This window comes from Cygnus olor, chromosome Z, assembly GCF_009769625.2.
Source record: "Cygnus olor isolate bCygOlo1 chromosome Z, bCygOlo1.pri.v2, whole genome shotgun sequence".
NCBI lineage: Eukaryota > Metazoa > Chordata > Aves > Anseriformes > Anatidae > Cygnus > Cygnus olor.
The window spans coordinates 20897942-20908329 of record NC_049198.1 but is presented as its reverse complement, the minus strand read 5'-3'; positions in this window follow the sequence as shown (position 1 = coordinate 20908329).

Below are 10388 nucleotides of genomic sequence, written 5' to 3'. Positions count from 1 at the left end.
GAGAAGAAACTTCTCCTCATTTCCAACCTGAACCTCCCCTGGCACAAGTTGAGGCCATTCCCTCTAGTCCTATCACTAGTTATCTGTGAGAAGAGGCCGACCCCCAGCTCCCCACACCTTCCTTTCAGGTAGCTGTAGAGAGCAGTAAGGTCTCCCATGAGCCTCCTCTTCTCCAGACTAAACAACCCCAGTTCCCTCAGCCACTCCCCATAGGACTTGTGTTCCAGGCCCTTCACCAGTTCTGTAGCCGTTCTCTGGACACGCTCCAGGGCCTCGATGTCCTTGTAGTGAGGGGCCCAAAACTGAACACAGTACTCGAGGTGAGGCCTCACCAGAGCAGAGTACAGGGGGACGATCACCTCCCTGGTCCTGCTGGATACACTATTCCTGATACAAGCCAGGATGCTGTTGTCCTTCTTGGCCACCTGGGCACACGGCTGGCTCATGTTCAGGCGAGCATCAATCAGCACCCCCAGATCCTTTTCCTCTGCACAGTTTTCCAGCCACTCTGCCCCAAGCCTGTAGCGCTGCATGGGGTTGTTGTGACCAAAGTGCAGGACCCGGCACTTAGCCATGTTGAACCTCATCCCCTTGGCCTTTGCCAATCGACCCATCCTGTCCAGGTCTCTCTGCAGGGCTTTCTTACCTTCTTGCAAATTGACACTTCCCCCCAGATTACCAAATCTACTAGAAAATTCAGCATTATATCTCTGCAGTATTTAGATAGCCACATTATTCATTACTTGCTCAGGATCTAGAGCCTGACTAAGCTTCCCCTGCTTACTCTCTCAGACCTAGCTCATCAAATCTATCAAATTTGTGCAATGTTTCTGTCCCCTGTCTCAACCAGGCGTTGTTGGAACCTTTCAAGATTCAAGTCCCCACACTATATCTTTCAATTAAACATGAACTAACTGGTAGTTAATGATCATTCTGATACAACACTTTTTATAACTTATTACATTCTTATAAACCATGTATTAACTAAGCTAACTGAAGATATTAGCTTGGATAGTAGTAAACCCACCAGTCCTGTCCAAACCATTCTCTTGTTCGCAGCTGTGTGGTGCAAGAACAATTGAAATTTGTGTGACACCTTTCCTGATCAAAACACATAATTCTGTATCCCTTATCTGTGTGGTTTCTGGGATTCAGCTACACTCTGTAGTTTGTCCATTTTAGCAGACACCCTTGCAAAACAGCAGCTCTTCCTTTTGTAGCCCTCATACGGAGTTTCAAATAGCATCACTTTTTTCCAGTGGACAGAGTTAGTTTCTTAGATCCCAATCCATCATTGTATTGTTTTGTCTTGTTTGTCTCTTCTGTCTTTTTATATACCTGCAAATCTTCAGTGAGACTAAGGTTAACTTTCATCAACTGAATTTTTTTTGTTGTTGTTTTGTTTTTTTCCCAGGTGTTTTTGTTTTGTTTTGTTTTTTGTTTTACTAAAATAACAGTATGGAAAAACTTGTACTTCTTGGATAATGTTCTATAATAGAAGCAGTAAATGATCTTGACAAGAAAATATATATTTAATATTTTGGTACCATTTTCAACAAATCCAGTTGAATTATAACAGGGACTAGTGATTACCTTGTCTAAACAAGGCCTTTCTTGCTTGAAAATCCTACCCTACAAACGAAAGCAGTCTTTGTCAGACATTACAATGTCACGGTTTCTATGTCTAGTAATAATAGCTATGATATGCATGATCACATCTTTAGTTATATTGCCTTTTATGGTGGAAACAATCATCTGTGACAAGTCTATGTCATTTAGCTTTTTCCAAGATACATAAACACATCTACAGCAACTCAGTTTTTCACATACCACCACCAGTTTGGTCTCATTTCCAGCTGAATCTGTGGTAGTCAAAATCCACATTTCATTTTAGATTTATTAGGCTCATTGATACATATATGAAGTCTTTCCCTGGATTTTTTTCTACTACTATTGTCAAATGCTCTACAAAGAGCTTTTGCAATAGCCAGATCTCTCTTAGGATTGTGTTCAAACAGCAAATTATTAATCTTCAGAAAAAATGAAATCCCTTCAGTCTTGAATACCACTTGTGAAGCTCATTTTGGTCATCATGATGAATTGTACATGATCCCTATCAACTGAAACTGGCCTCTCAGAAATAAAGTTCTGAAACCTTTTACATGTGAGGACTAAGCATCCTTGTCTATGTAAGCATACTGGCTTCCAATTTTTATTGAAACCTACAGCATATATGTTAAAATTCAGAGATAAGAAATATGAGAATGACACCAGCATGCTCTTCAGAAGCGTCTGTGAACAAGAGACTAGCTCAAAGTGGAACCTCAGTCTCAATCAGAGTGTTGCAAATTATTGTTAATGTTTGCCTTCATGACTCTTTGATATCTCTGTTCAGAAAATCCTTGATTTTAAAACAAATGAACAAACAAACAAACAAACAAACAAACAAGACCCTTTATGTCTTTAGTTTTATTAGTCACCTTTGCTGCCTTTTTTTTGCCATGCTCACATCACAGTTTCTAACACCATGGTCACACGTTCCCATCTTTTTATTTCTTATTGATCCATCTGAGATCAGTCTGACAAGGAGTACAGTGTAGCCCTGAGAAAGGCTGATGAGAACTACTCATGAACCTCTATCCTTATAGATTTTCAACACTTGAGTAAGCAAAGACATAGTAGACCTGATCTAGTGCTGGTGACAGTCCTGCTCTGAGCAGAAGGCTGGACTAGGTGCTTTCTCCCAGCCAGCACTTCTGTATATCTAGTGTGAGTTAATGGTCCATTCGGCCTGGGCTGTGATGCTGGCCAACAGTCTGCAGAAGACCTTCTGTGAGCTAATTGCTCTCTTGTTATTCTCTTCATCTAAGCAGTGCATTATGCAAACCATTTAAGATTTTTGAAGCTGTATAAACTATTGTAACATATTTGTATTTAAATGCTGGTCACTGTCTTGACTTGTGTAGTTTGCCATAGTGTATTCAGCTCAGTGCTAGCTTTTATTGATTCCAGCTTTGACCCTGGTGACCCTTTCTGCCACTTGTCTATTTTTGTGTTCTTTTGGATCCCTTTGCTTTCTTTGCACTCTCTGCTTTCCCTCAGCTTCATATGGAAGCAGCCAACATTTGCTTGGCAAATTCAAACTGTCTGGTCAAAAGTTATTTCTGGGTTTTCCAGTTGTTCCCCACAGTGTCTGGCACAAGAACCTCATCCCTAATCAGGGAAGTGGATAACCCCTCCAGCCAGACAGCAAGATTGCCTCCTCGGGGTTTGACTTCAGTTTTCTCCCTTTCTTCCCATTATCTCTACTTAAAAACTTCTAAACTGTATGCTGATGAGTCATATGAAAGCCAATGCATTTATATATTTATAAATTTATCTATGATAGTTTCATAGTTAACTCTCTCTGCATGAGTTAACTGAGAATTACAGAGAGCACAAACAGTCTGAGAACCACTGACTGACAGAAATAAAGCTGCTTTCTGATAATGTCCCTTTGTGTGGTGGTTTTACTTGGGTGGGCAGCCAAGCTCTACCACAACCACTCTCTCACTCCCCCTCCTCAAAGAGAAAGGTAGAAAATACTATTCAAAGGGCTCAAGGTTTGAGATAAGGATGGGGAGATCGCTCAACAATTAATGTGATGGACAAAACAGACTCAGAGTAGGGAGATACTAAAATTTCTCGCTTATAACTACAAAGCTAGAGAAGTGAGAAACAAAGGAAAGAAACCAAAAACACCTTTCCCTCATCCACCCTCTTCTACCTCCTCCCCCTGAGCAGTGCAGGGGAAGGGGGGAATGGGAGCTGCGGTCAGTCCCTGACACTTCATCTCTGATGCTCCTTCTTGGTCACTCTCTGCCCCTGATCCACGCGGGGTCCCTCCCACGGGATGCCATTCTTCCCGAACTGAGCCTGCGGGGGCTGCCCACAGGCAGCAGCTCTTCAAGACCTGCTCCCACATGGCTCCGTACCACGGGGTCCATCCCCTATGAGCAAACTGCTCCAGCACGGGTCCCCCACATGTGGGCGGCAGCTCCCCCCAGACCCCCTGCTCCTGCGTGGGCTCCTCTCCACAGGCTGCAGCTCCGGCCCGGGGCCTGCTCCTGCGGGGGCTCTCCATGGGCCGCAGCCTCCTCCAGGCCACATCCACCTGCTCCAGCGGGGGCTCCTCCACGGGCTGCAGCGTGGAGATCTGCTCCGTGTGGGACCCATGGGCTGCAGGGGGACAGCCTGCTCCACCAGGGGCCTCTCCACAGGCCTCAGGGGAACTGCTGCAGTGTGCCTGGAGCACCTCCTGCCCTCCTGCTGCACTCACCTGGGGGGCTGCAGGACTGCTTCTCACTCCTCTCTCTCCCAGATGCTATTGACCAGCAGTTTTTTTGTTTGTTTGTTTGTTTGTTTGTTTTGTTTTGTTTTTTCCCTTTCTTAAATATGCCCTCACAGGGGCACAAACAACATCACTTACTGGCTTGGGTCTGGCCAGCGGTGGGCCCCTTATCTAACATGGGGCGGCTTCTGAATTCTTCTAACAGAAGCCACGCCTATAGCCCCCCACTACCCAAACCTTGCCACCTAAACCCACTACATAAACTACTACATCTTGTTGGTGGCTGCAGGTCACAGTAACAGGGAAAAATCCTGTTTAGGTCATCTCCAGTTTTCCTTGTCACATGCAGCAATTTCATGTGCCATTTTTATCTGCTCACTTCTGTCACTTGGGAGCTTCTCTTAGGTTCATTTTATAGGCAGCGGCAGGTATTGTTCAACAGCGAGACTGAATGAAGGCATCTACAGACATCTGCTTCATTTGGCCCAGCACATGACACAGGAGCTGGTCCCACCAGATTTCAGAGCCTTTTGGAGGCACTGATTCCCACACGGAAGTACCCCAGCAAGACAGGCAACAGCTGAGCTTGTACTTTCACCAACTTCACAGTAGTTTTCCTAAAGAAAATAAGTTTAGGAACATCCAACAACTGGCGAAGTCCCCTGACAGCCAGGCTTCTGAAAGAAGAGACCTCCAGGGAGGAGACCTGAGCATCCTCCATGTTTCAGAAAGTTGCATTATTAAACCTGGCTTCAACAACAACTGCCTTACCCTTATACTCACCCGGGTACCTGTGTTATTGAGGCTGTGCAAACACTGTGTAAAGTCATGGTTTAGAGTTGTGTTTTTGTTGTTGGTGTTGTTGTTTCATTTAGATACCGAATTACATTGTCAAATTAGTTCTGAAATAATACCTTGGCTTTTGAGGCGTTTTCTGGTGGAATTGTCTCTTCTTTATGAAGCTTTAATTGACTTTTGCTTTCCTTATTTCAGTCAAGTATTCTTTAAAACCTTTTGGCCCTGGAGTTTACCATACAGGTCTGATCTCGGTGCATTTTATTTCCTAGATTTTCCCTTGTTTGAATTGTCATCTTTGATTTTTGCTAGCCTAGTCAACTAACTGGAAGATATTTCCTTTGATTCATTACCCAGCTGAATGCCAGGAGTCTCCGTACGACCAGCATACAGCACATGGTAATAAGACAGTTTACACTAATGACAGCATTAGTGTATGCTGTCCTGCAGCCCCTGATGACAGCTGGACTTTATAAAAACTGCATTACTGTTTAGTGAAATGTGTCATCAAGAAAAGGAGATGGGCCCACAAGCAGTGAGACTGCAAACTCCATAGATCCTCTGCTCTTTTTTGTTTATACAAGACAAGAATTAATTTTGCATAGTCGTATACCCAGACCCAGATCAATTTGCTACAGTGTTGAGCAAGCCGACTCTCATTGCTCCATCATCCATTTTTCTTCCAAAGATATTTTTTAAAGCCTTGAAAGCATAAAGTATCAAACTGTTGAGATTCTATCAAAATACATGGGCCTGATTCATTGCTGGTGTCATATAAATGATCTATGGAATTACATCAGAGATCATCTTGGGTCCTTGTGTCATTATGGTGATTACATACTAGTTTTACCAGAACAAAAATAAAATTGGAAACCTAAACTATATTTTTATAAAACATAACTGTTTTACCTATTTTTATTAGATGTGTTCTCTGGCTTGCAGTATACTATAGAGTAGACAGGGAAAAATATAGAAGACACATTTTATAGATAAGCAAGATGTTCTTCTGCCTACAGTCTGGAACTTGCTATATTAACACTCTTTTCTTATAATTTGCCATCATATTTGCAGTGTTACCTAAGGTTGTTCATTGGAATATGAAAAGGTCCTATATAAACCGATGAACAAAATAACAATTTCGAGGTTTATTTTATTTTTGAAGGCATGCTTTAAGTAGAAATGTGTTAACAAGCACATATGCAAGAGCATATTGAGACAGTACTTTACCTCGAATATTTTAAGGAATGCAAAGAATACTGGAATAGTCAAAATGGCAGCTATGCATATTATGCATACATCGTGGTGTCTACATATATATATATCTCTTGAATTAATTATTTAAAGAAATTGTGGAAATTGCCTCATTTTATGATAGCATTGATTGGTTATCTTTCTTGATGATTTTCTAAAACTGAATAATGCCTCAAAATAATTCAATTTTAAAATAATAAATCTAATCGTGGAAGAGGTATTCCAAAATCATTTTCTTTTTCACTTGGTAAGGATTAAATAACAAAGACAGTATTCTTTATTGCTGATTCCTACTATTAAACCAACTATGTATAAGCAGTGCTGATTGCAATATAAAGAATTATTCTCCTGGGTCCTACTTGTATTCATTCTCATTCTACACTTTAAAAACCCATTCATCAATTACTCTTCAGTGGCACCAGAGCTTAGCATGTGCATATTATCTTTTGCTCGTATTCCAGTGTGGTCGTCTGGAGAGGAAGAGAGAGACTGTGAGTATGTGTAGCATGTGTGACTCCCCTGCCTTACACACGCGCACACATTGATCTGCGTATACATTCATAGCGCATCGCACATAATTGCAGAGAAGCCCTTTGCAGGGGGTGGATGTAGTAGTCTTCGTATCCTACTCCCCAGATTCTCTTGCGATGTCTGGAGTCTTAAACCAAACCAATCTTGTAAACAGCTAGGTGAGCGTCAGCGCCAGGAGTTTTTGATATGCAGCATAAGTGAAATGCTGCATAATATAAAATGATGGCGCTATTAATCCTATAGCACTGGTGATTCCCAACCCCCTCTGCTGTTGATACCAACACCATTGTCTCTGGCTTTAAACTTCATCAGTATGCAAACAGAGTGTCACTATGATGGGTGGTAACTTGGTTGGATGCACTTTCTACATTTCTGGCAAATGAGTATAATTATTTTCAGAGCTGCGGGCAACTCATGCATGTTTTATCCTCCATCTGGACCTGCATGGTACACAATAGTGATAAAAGATGATTTTCCCCCTTGGATGTTCATAGGCCATCATCGACACCGTCCTGATGAAATGGTCATGTATCCCCTAGCACTTCTATATCTGCCACAGCTTGACAACAAAATTATTTCCCTATAGTACTAAAACACTTCAAATATTCAAGCCCTCTGTGCATATATTTGTGTTTTGAAGCATTCAGCGTTAACGTAATGTGGTAATTTATAAACTGACAAATTAACTATGCAGAAATCTGAGCAGGGCCTTATGAGGTCTGCAAAGAAGAAGAAAAGAAAGCAAAAGCTTTCTACGCTCTATAATAATAATCTTATCAAGTGTCAGAGGCAGGTTTTAGTCTCCCATTGTTAGTGCTTTTCACTCCTGGGCTTAGTTACTGTATGAAGCTGAGATGCTTTGAATCAAACTATTGTCATGATTGTGGCTCATGACAAACTGTACAGTCATTGCTGAGCAAAAAGGGGAAATATGAACTTCAATCACTGACCATTTAAAAGGCAAAGAGATGAAAGTAAAAAGGCTGGAATGGAATTTACCAAAATTAAACATCCATGTCCACAATAGAAAATAAATATAGTCAGGCAGAGGAAGAAGAATCAGTATCTATGAAGCCCACGAGGAAGAGGAGCAGAAAAGAAAGATCAGCTTCCTTTGTTTCTTTGATATAAAATCACCTTGGTGATTAAAACCCATGGCTGTGATCGCCCTCCGTAGCAAGCATGGGCTGTCTGAGCAGGCCATTCATGGGTGCCCAAATGGCTTGGCATCGGGACTCAGCCCACCCTTGGGTGAAGGGCACCCATCTCCCTTTGCCGATCGCTGTCCCCACGAAGAAGGGCCGGGTCGCTTCCCTGGGTGCCAGCAGAGAGAGAGGTGGGGACCCGGTGCCCCCGGTGCCCCCTACCCGGCTGTGCTGCACCCCGTGGGGGTGCCTGCACCCGGCTGTGCCGCCTGCGCGCTGCTCCAGCACCGGGTGCCCCTCCTTGGCGGCTGTGCCAGGGTCGCCATGGCAACGGCATAATAGATTTGCCCTTATTCGGTCCCAGAGGCCACATTGAAGCACGATGCAAAATTAGCCTGAGCCTGAATTCCTTTCAAGTCATGCCTCGCGTGTCAGGAAGCAAGTCGATGCGCAGACAGCAGTAAGTGCAAGGACAGGAAGAAACCTTTACCCTCCCGTGATGGCACGACATTGAAGTGCCGAGACCCCTCCAGATCCCATTTCTGTCTTGTTTCCTGGTCGTTAATTTGCTCTTCGGATGGGGATGGTGGCAGCGGGCAGCCCCAAGGAGATGGCGCTCCTGTTCCCGGGGAAAGCACAGGCAGTGCAGCTGGGGAGTGGAGCCGTCCCCTCTGCCAAGTTTTTGTCTTTGCTGTGAAGAATGGGAACGAAACATCACACATTCCTGAGGGCCACAAGTCCCGGCCAGGCACAGGGTGTCTCTGCATTGTTGGTACAGCTACGCTCCTGGTCACACCAGCAATAATCCTTTTCTTTCAAAATCTCATGTTACTACAGGATGTAAAATTTCCACAGGCTCTCCCTTGAGTTTTTACCCCCACATTTGCCCCAGAGCCAAAGTCATCACCATGCTGGCAGCCAGCCAGCCCTGACTTGGAGCTGTGGCGGGGAGGCATCCCTGGACACCAGCCCACTCACATAAGCCGGTGCTGTTCTTCCTGACACACAAATGCACACATAAGAAACTTTGAAGCCCTACAGCTAGACCTCACTCGCCTTTAGTAAAAACATGAGCATCTTTCCAGGTGGATGCCCCAGGTGCCTTCTGCACCTGCTTCTCACTCGTGATGCTCACCTCAGCAGAAACCTGCCTGGAAGGAACGCTGGGGGCCGGCGTGGTGTCAGAGCATCCCATGCTGGTACACCACGCTGCGTCCCCTGCAAAACCAACAAATGTCCCGGTCACAGTCTCATAGCCCCCCTTGGATGGTTCTGTTTGGACTGGACCATTTGAAGTGGTAACACAACAGAGCCAGAAAGGGGCATCCAGCACCTTCCCCGGACTGTTTCCATTACTGCTTGGGTTTTGCTCATTTTACTCAGCTCCCAGCATGCACAGATATTTTGGGAACGATGCTGTTTGCAAGGTGAAGGCCCTCTAGCACAGACCTGTGTTGTCCAGCTTGCAGGCTCTGTTAAGCACCCTGCAGCATGCCCCTGGTCCTGGTCCTCCACCTGCCCCTCTCCATGCCCCTCTGCTAAGGACTGGTGCCCAGGGTGCAGCATCCCGGTGGGTGCAGCATGCGAGCAAGAGCTTCTGCAAGGTAGATTAATCATTTGAAATGTGTTTTTATTTCTTTGGCTGGTAAGATGGTTTCTTTTCTGTTTTGTTTGTTGCTTGTCTTCCTTAGCTTGTATGCTGAAATTGGCACTTCATTTTCACTTCAATCCTAGCCTAATATTAATGCAGGCAGCAACATAAGAACATGAAAAAAGAAATCCAATCCTTATGCCCACTGCTGATGGATTAAATACAACATATTTTTCCTTATATATTATGGAAATGCTTCTTGCATGTCTGAAGATACATGGTATTATCTAAAGCACCCTATTCAGATGTTCAAGCTAAGTTGCCTCCGCTGTACTCTGAGTAAACAGGATCAGGCTAATAGTGTTTCGTGTAAATGAGGCACACGTTAGATTGAGTGCATTCAGGTCTGTTTATCTAGTTACGATTTTTCTTTGCAAGAGCCTTTCAGTCTCCAGTTTCCTTGTACAAATGTCCCTTGTACCGTGTATCTGAGGGATGGGGGAAGGTCTAAAGAAGTTCAAGATTTTACAGCTGAATTGAATACAGAGGAAAATGGATACCAAGGTCAGGTTAAGAATGAAGAAACAGATTCCAAGGGCAGCAGTACAATAGAAAAGGCATAAACTCCAGCAAAACATTTTCCTTATCATTGTTCTGCTCTATGAAAAAAAAAAAAAAAAAAGTCAGTTGCAATAGAAGGTGACAATGGAGGGAAAATGTTGTGGAAACTGCACATAGCAAAATT